The following is a 6,880-nucleotide window of genomic DNA, read 5'->3' as shown; positions in this document are numbered from 1 at the left end:
GCCTACAATTTCCTTATGGGTTGAAATCTCCCGAGACATCATTCAAGAGGCTTCTGCAATCTAGGGTAGCATCTGTTCCACATCCGGAAATCAGGCCTGATCCAGCTTCAAAAACTGTAGGGGTAGGTCTGGTCCAGGGGTCTGAATTTGAACATCTCCAAATTTGGTGAATTTGAACATCTCCAAAATCAGATCTGAAGTTACAGTTTGAGCCATAGTTCTTATTTTTTTTTAAATGGAACGCTTCATGAATTTGTGTGTCATCCTTGCGCAGGGGCCAAGCTTCTCTGTATCGTTCCAATTTTAGTATATGGCAGGTAGACACAACAGCCAGGAAAAAGTTAAGGGATCCCCTGCCTCCTGGTATGGATGAATGGGGTATTTTAAGGAAGAGGAAGTTGGGTATGAGGAGGTGTCAGTGGAAGGGTTTGCCCTCCCTCTTTAGCCCTTCTCCTCCCAAACTGGTAGAGGCATCTCTGTAGAATACAAGCAGTGCTTTCAGCTAAGTTGTCTATTTTGTGGCATTTGTGACCTTTGTGGTAGTCAGTAAACTTAAAAATGGCTTGATCATGTTGTGAGCTTTCCTTCCTTTCTCTGGCTTGCTGTAATCAAACCCACAAACATTCTTTATTATCTCTTCACATCAAAATACTAGATGTCTAAGTATTGCCAACTCTAGGTGTTCAAAGATCATGAATCAGGACCCCCAAATCATTCGTTTAGCATAAAAATAATGAGATTTTAAAAAAATAATAAATTTAGAGATATTTTATTTACCTTCTTGTGGTTGAGCCTTTAAGGCTCACTTTTTAAGCTTTTTCTACAATATGATGATTAGAAACTTACCTTTTCTCTGGCTTGCTGTAATCAAACCCACAAACATTCTTTATTATCTCTTCACATCAAAATGCTAGATGTCTAAGTATTGCCAACTCTAGGTGTTCAAAGATCATGAATCAGGACCCCCAAATCATTCGTTTAGCATAAAAATAATGAGATTTTAAAAAAATAATAAATTTAGAGATATTTTATTTACCTTCTTGTGGTTGAGCCTTTAAGGCTCACTTTTTAAGCTTTTTCTACAATATGATGATTAGAAACTTACCTTTTCAATGAAAGCTGAGAGTCACAGGACTCTAGGAGGTGTGGTTTCCTGAAAAACACCAGATATCCTAAAACTCATGATAAAACCATGAAAGTTGGCAGCACTAATGTCTGCACTGAGTCCTTGACACTGTATCTTTCTTAGTAAAGATATAGGCTCCTAATTTTAATTAAAATTCAGCTTTCCTAGCAGAAAGTGGCAGGGATATGGAGATAGAGAGACCTTCTTTGGTGTGTGTAATAATTAGGTGAAAACTGATCAGATTTGGCTTAGTCAACAAAATTGGAATAAAGAGTCTTAAATAACAACACCTGCCCTGTACTGATTAATAGGGCACTGCTGTGTAAGTAATCCTGGTGCTTACCTTTTGTAAATATTGCCTATTTTAAATCCAAAACCTCTTAAAACTTGGCAGCCATCCACACCTGTGGGATTTTCTATGAACCAAATGTATGAAAATAACTTTACATAACCTAAGTACAATGATAGTTGTACGTAGATACTTTCCTTAATTTGTAAAATTTAGCAGAAATCTGAATCTAAACAAACCCATGCTTTAAAGTTTAGGGTGGGGTTTGAGATGGGAGAGGTAAGAAGGAAGAATTCAAACTTGTTCCTATTTACTGTCTTCACTCTCCCACTGAAGTGAATTGACTCCATCACTTGCAACTGGCTCATTACACCATATGTAACCTATGTCCGATGATAAACAGAGATATGTTAGCTCTCTGTGGTTCTAGTCTTACCCATTCCTCACTAAATTATAGCTTGTATTGGATTGATTTAGACTATACTATATTAAATCACTTTCTCAAGATATTTTATTTTTTGATCTTCTTTTTCAGGGTCATTAAAGTTTTAATCTATCCTTTTCCTGATCCCTGAGAAATACAATATTCTAGTTGCCTTCATGAATGTCTTCCCATTTTAACCTATCTGGGTTCATTTGTGCATTCTTTCTTTCTTTCTTGTTCTAAATGTACTTGATAGAGACTTCACTCAGATTTGATAATTTGGTCAAGTAAGTGCATTGGTTTATAATCAAGGATCTAAATAAAGATATAGAAAATAGCTCCACCTTTTCCTGTAAAGTGATCTGAATTGCAAAGGATATAGGCATATGTACAAATTTGTGAATTATACTAACGGCTATTTAAAAAACAAGTATTGTATGATCCATCCCAGGACCATGTGGTGGTCTTGATTAAGCTGTAATCTTTACAGAACTGGTCTGTGATTTCAGAATTTAGTGTAGAGGAAATGGATACTTATTTTTATATCTGTAAAGGGATGAGACATTTGAATCATATTCCCTTGTTTGTTTGTATTATTATTATTTATTATTCAAACAAACAAACAAACCTAGTACAATAATATGACTGGGATCCTACTAAAAATAGTCTCCTGAAGGACATAGTAATAATGAAGTAGCTGTAAGTTATGTCTCTAATTTCAATGAGGAGTTTGATGACAGCATGAACTATGGGTGACATAAGTCAAATCAACCTTTAATTTTAGGAATTTTTAAGTTTGTAGAATAAGTTTGTTTCAAAAACAAAACTGCACGGCCTCTGTGTGGAGACTGTAACAAGGGTCCCCGTTGTCATAGGGATATGTAGGAAATGGACTGGAACTATATCACCATCTAATGAATCTTACATAAGAACATGAGGGTGGGGAATTTATTCAGTCATCATCCTTCTCCTGCCCCTGGAAATATCCACAGTATAGGGGGCTACCTTGGTAGGTGGGGAGCTAGTGGAGCTATTCACTAATACCTGCATCTGTGAAGCTGACAACAAATCTGGGAGGAAATAGTAGTGCACATCCATGCTGGCGTGTGCCCCTAAAGCAAACTGTGTGTGACAATCAGTGAGTCAACAGACAGACCAGTCAAGAGAGAAAAGTTCTGATAGTTTGAAGTAAAAACAAAAATTAAAGACTATTAAAAACTTCATAATGCACTGTTTGTTAAAGACTCCATCATCTCCAGAAAATTAGGGGTAATAATACAAGTTTTCTGCTAGGCTTTTTCTTTTCTTTTCTTTTCTTTTCTTTTCTTTTCTTTTCTTTTCTTTTCTTTTCTTTTCTTTTCTTTTCTTTTCTTTTCTTTTCAAATGCAGTGCTGTAATATAACACAAATGAACACCAAATGCTTGTTAATATAAGTTGTCATTGAATTGTTATTATTTGATAGAAAAAAAATTTCATGCTGTTTTTATTCCCTATATAATCAAGTGGTGAACAGGCTGTTGGCTACTGTTTACCTTGGTTGCAAATATCTTCAGTGTTGCTAACAGCAAACAGCAAGCAGCATAGTTGTCTGTGCTAATGCACAGGTACTTCCTTCAACAGTGTGGAACAAAGGAAAACTAGGTGGTCTAACGTTGCTCTCTAGTGGAATAGATAATGTCTGCAATGGTCTAAAATGGTATCTGGATGGAAACTGCCACTAAAGATTAAAGGGCCAGGACAACACCTCCTACAAGACTAAACCTCAGTGAAGATCTCCTAACAGAGATCCCTCTCTCCCCCAGTGTCCCCTTTCAGGGAGTCTGGGGCAGATTGCCATCATATGGAAGAGGCTGTAGGGCTTGATCCCAAACCTGGTGGCATCCCTGGTTCTTCCTCAATGGCTGTAGCTCCAGTAGACCTCCCTGCCAGCATGGAAGCCAGGCTGTCAGGAGCACCCTTTGTTGTCCTAGTTGTCCCCGAGACCCTTGAAAGGGTAAAAGATAATATGGCCTCGGCTCTATGTTCATTTTTGTCTAATTTCTGCAATCTGATGGGGAATGATGTGCATCCCTGCCCCATCCATGACTCCCTTCCCTGCTCACCCAGTCTCATTCCCTCCCCTAGCACTCACCCTGAACTGTGCGAGTCCTCCCTAGGGCTGAAGTGGGGAGGTCTGTATCATAGAGGTGAGGTGAAGTAGGCATTTTTTATGATAGTAATAAATAATTATTAGTAATAATATTAATTATTAATAATTATAATAATAATTATTAGTATTAATATTAATATTATAGTAATATTTTTATGAATCCTATGTGTGCCTCAGTTTCTCCTACATCTAATAGTGTTACCAAAGGAGGAGATGAAAAGAACTGTTTGCTCTTGGGGCAGGCTAAGGTATGAATATGTTTTTAAACCGTTAGCTGGCATAAATCAGCATAATTATAGTGCCATGCTGGTTTAACCAGCTAACAATCAATCTGTCCCAGTGTCTGTCTCGATTGAAATTATAAAACTCTCAGGTCATTGAAATATTTCTGTTGATCTAAAACCTTATTTTTATAACAGCTGCATCTTGTCCAAATTTGACCTAACTGGCCCTTTAAGCTCTAGAGTTTTCTTATAAATTACTTTCTAACATTGGTCCAAATGATTGAAGTCCTTATTCAGGCAAAATTACTCAGTCTTCTATGGGACCCATGCCTGATTCAGGATTTGGCCTTTGTTCTTTTCAACAGTTAAATGCATTTTCCATATGCTTTGTGTAGAGGCTGGTTGTCTATTATCTCCATAAATAACAGGTATTGGATGTAATAATAGGTTTTGAGTTCTGAGGTATTATTTTATACATCAAAAAGAAATTGTGAAGAAAAAATTTAATTATGAGGGCACAAGGATGAACAAACCATTGTCTTTAGCAGCATTTCCTGCAGATGCTTGCTTATTATGGAGAAATACTGATCTTCCTGTATATGTGTCTTTAATTATTGTACTGTATACATGGTCTTTGTTCTTCATTTTGGTATTTAAGTCTGTTAATTCAGTTTGGGTTTTCAGTTTTGTGGATGCTGAAAAAACCTATATATCTGCAGATTTTCTTTCAGGTAAGAAGTTTGCAATGAATTTGACTATGTATCTTTACCACTCTTTTTCTACAATTCAACATGTTATGCGATCTGTATTTCCTCTTCATCCATGTGAAGAGCTCCCATTAATATCAATGGGAGGAAACTATGTGTGCATAAGGAAAGGACTCATCCTGTCTGTCTTAATCCTCTTAGCTGCAGTGGAAATTTTCACTGCATATGGACTGATTAATGCATATGACTTATGTTTAAAAGGCTTTAATCACAGCCATAAGGGCTAGAAATATATTTTTTCTATGTGTGAGCTTAGATGCTGCAGAGATGCTGATATTCACCCAGGAGAGCTTCCCCATCTTCAGTGGCAAGTGGATTTTTCAAGCCTTGGGCTTGTTAACCCCCGAGGGTGTGTCTGTGCTAGACCGAAAGGTGTCTTTTAAAAACATGTTAGAAAACATATTTAACACCATAGTGTAGGCAGTGCAACTGCTAGGGTTCATCTCTGCCACCTAACACATGTTAAAATACAGCTTGTCACGTGTCTACACCAGGGTTTTAAAATGTACTAGCATGTTAACTAAAATGTTTTAAAAATATACCTAAGTCTAGGTGTTAACCTAAGTAACCTAATATAACCTAAGTGCTGTGTTGTCTTTTTGTTGTATGTGTACAAGTCTCACTCTTCATCATTACTGCAAGTCACAAACCACTTTGATACCATAATATTTATCTTGATAATAACAGAATAGTAGTCTGAAACCTCCTTTCTGGACGAATGTACTTATTGATTTACATAATAATACCTACAGGCTCATTTGAGAGTGCTGTTCAGTGTTTAACTAATGCAAAATTTCCTTTGCTTTTGTACTGCTGGTTAAACCAAAACCTTAATTTCATCATAGTTTCTTCAGTGTGTTCAATTTAAATGCTTACTTTTGTTTTCTGATTCCAGATAAACATACTGTAGAAAGATACTTTGAAGTTCATTAAATCTGTGTTTTTTTCAAGTTTATCTCTCTGTTACTTGGTGAAATCTGCCAGATAGTTTTCTCTTGCATTTAGCACTGGGAAGAGAAGAAGATAGAAATTTGGGGAAGCAAATTGGATTAATTGTTGGAGGCAGCCAGGTCTAGCAGTTAGAGCATGGGACTTAGTCTCCAGAGACCTGGGTTCTAATCATGGTTCTGACAATGGCTTGCTGTGTGACCTGGGACATGTTGCTTTGCTTCTCTGTGCTTTATTTGTCTCCATCAGTAAAATGGGGCTAATAAAAGTTGCCACAGGAGGGGTTGTGAAGCTTAATTTGTTAATGTCTGTGAAGTACTTTGAGATCTTTGAGTGGAAATGCTTTATAAACACTAAGTATTTTTTATTTTGAGATTTGGTTACCTGTTGCGGTCTATGGGCCCCATTCTGAATCTATCCATAAATGCTCCCAGGAAGCTGAAGAGATTCTAACTTCCAAATTGGAAAGAAGCTCAAAGATATTTTATGTTACCTGGACACATTCACTGCTTCTGGATCGGGGTGGGGGGGCAGTGATGTCAAGCCACGGTTTCCTTCCTTTGTTTGGGTATTAGCCATGTAGATCAGTGCTGTGTGAAGACCACTACATATAGCACTACACTACAGGGGCACTTTCCCTCCCCTCTCCCTCTCTGAGCTGTCCCCTTCACATTTCATGTGGGTGTGTGCTTGCATGTGTGTGTGTGTGTGTGTGTGTGAGAGAGAGAGAGAGAGAAGTCCCCCCTCTTTTTGCCTCCTTATAATACACAAGAAACATGTAAATTTTGGCCTTTATGCCCCCAAATGAAGTCCTAGATAACTGGGCCCTGTGGCAGGACTTAGGAGTGCAAGTTACTTCACTGAAATACACTCAGATATCATATAGACTGTCATTTTAATTACTTTATGTTCCTATTAATGTGCATGTTCACGGTTATCCATTCAGACCTCT

At 37.4% G+C, this 6,880-nt stretch overlaps 1 non-coding gene across 1 annotated transcript; it reads right to left on the bottom strand.

Moving 5' to 3' along the window:
• Positions 1-229: 229 nt before the first annotated feature.
• LOC119861969 lies at positions 230-332 on the bottom strand. The gene has a single exon (XR_005295085.1). It is a non-coding gene; the product is annotated as a U6 spliceosomal RNA (small nuclear RNA).
• Positions 333-6,880: the final 6,548 nt, after the last annotated feature.

The sequence above is a fragment of the Dermochelys coriacea genome, chromosome 9 (genome assembly GCF_009764565.3).
Source record: "Dermochelys coriacea isolate rDerCor1 chromosome 9, rDerCor1.pri.v4, whole genome shotgun sequence".
NCBI lineage: Eukaryota > Metazoa > Chordata > Testudines > Dermochelyidae > Dermochelys > Dermochelys coriacea.
This window is presented reverse-complemented; position numbering and strand designations above follow the sequence as displayed.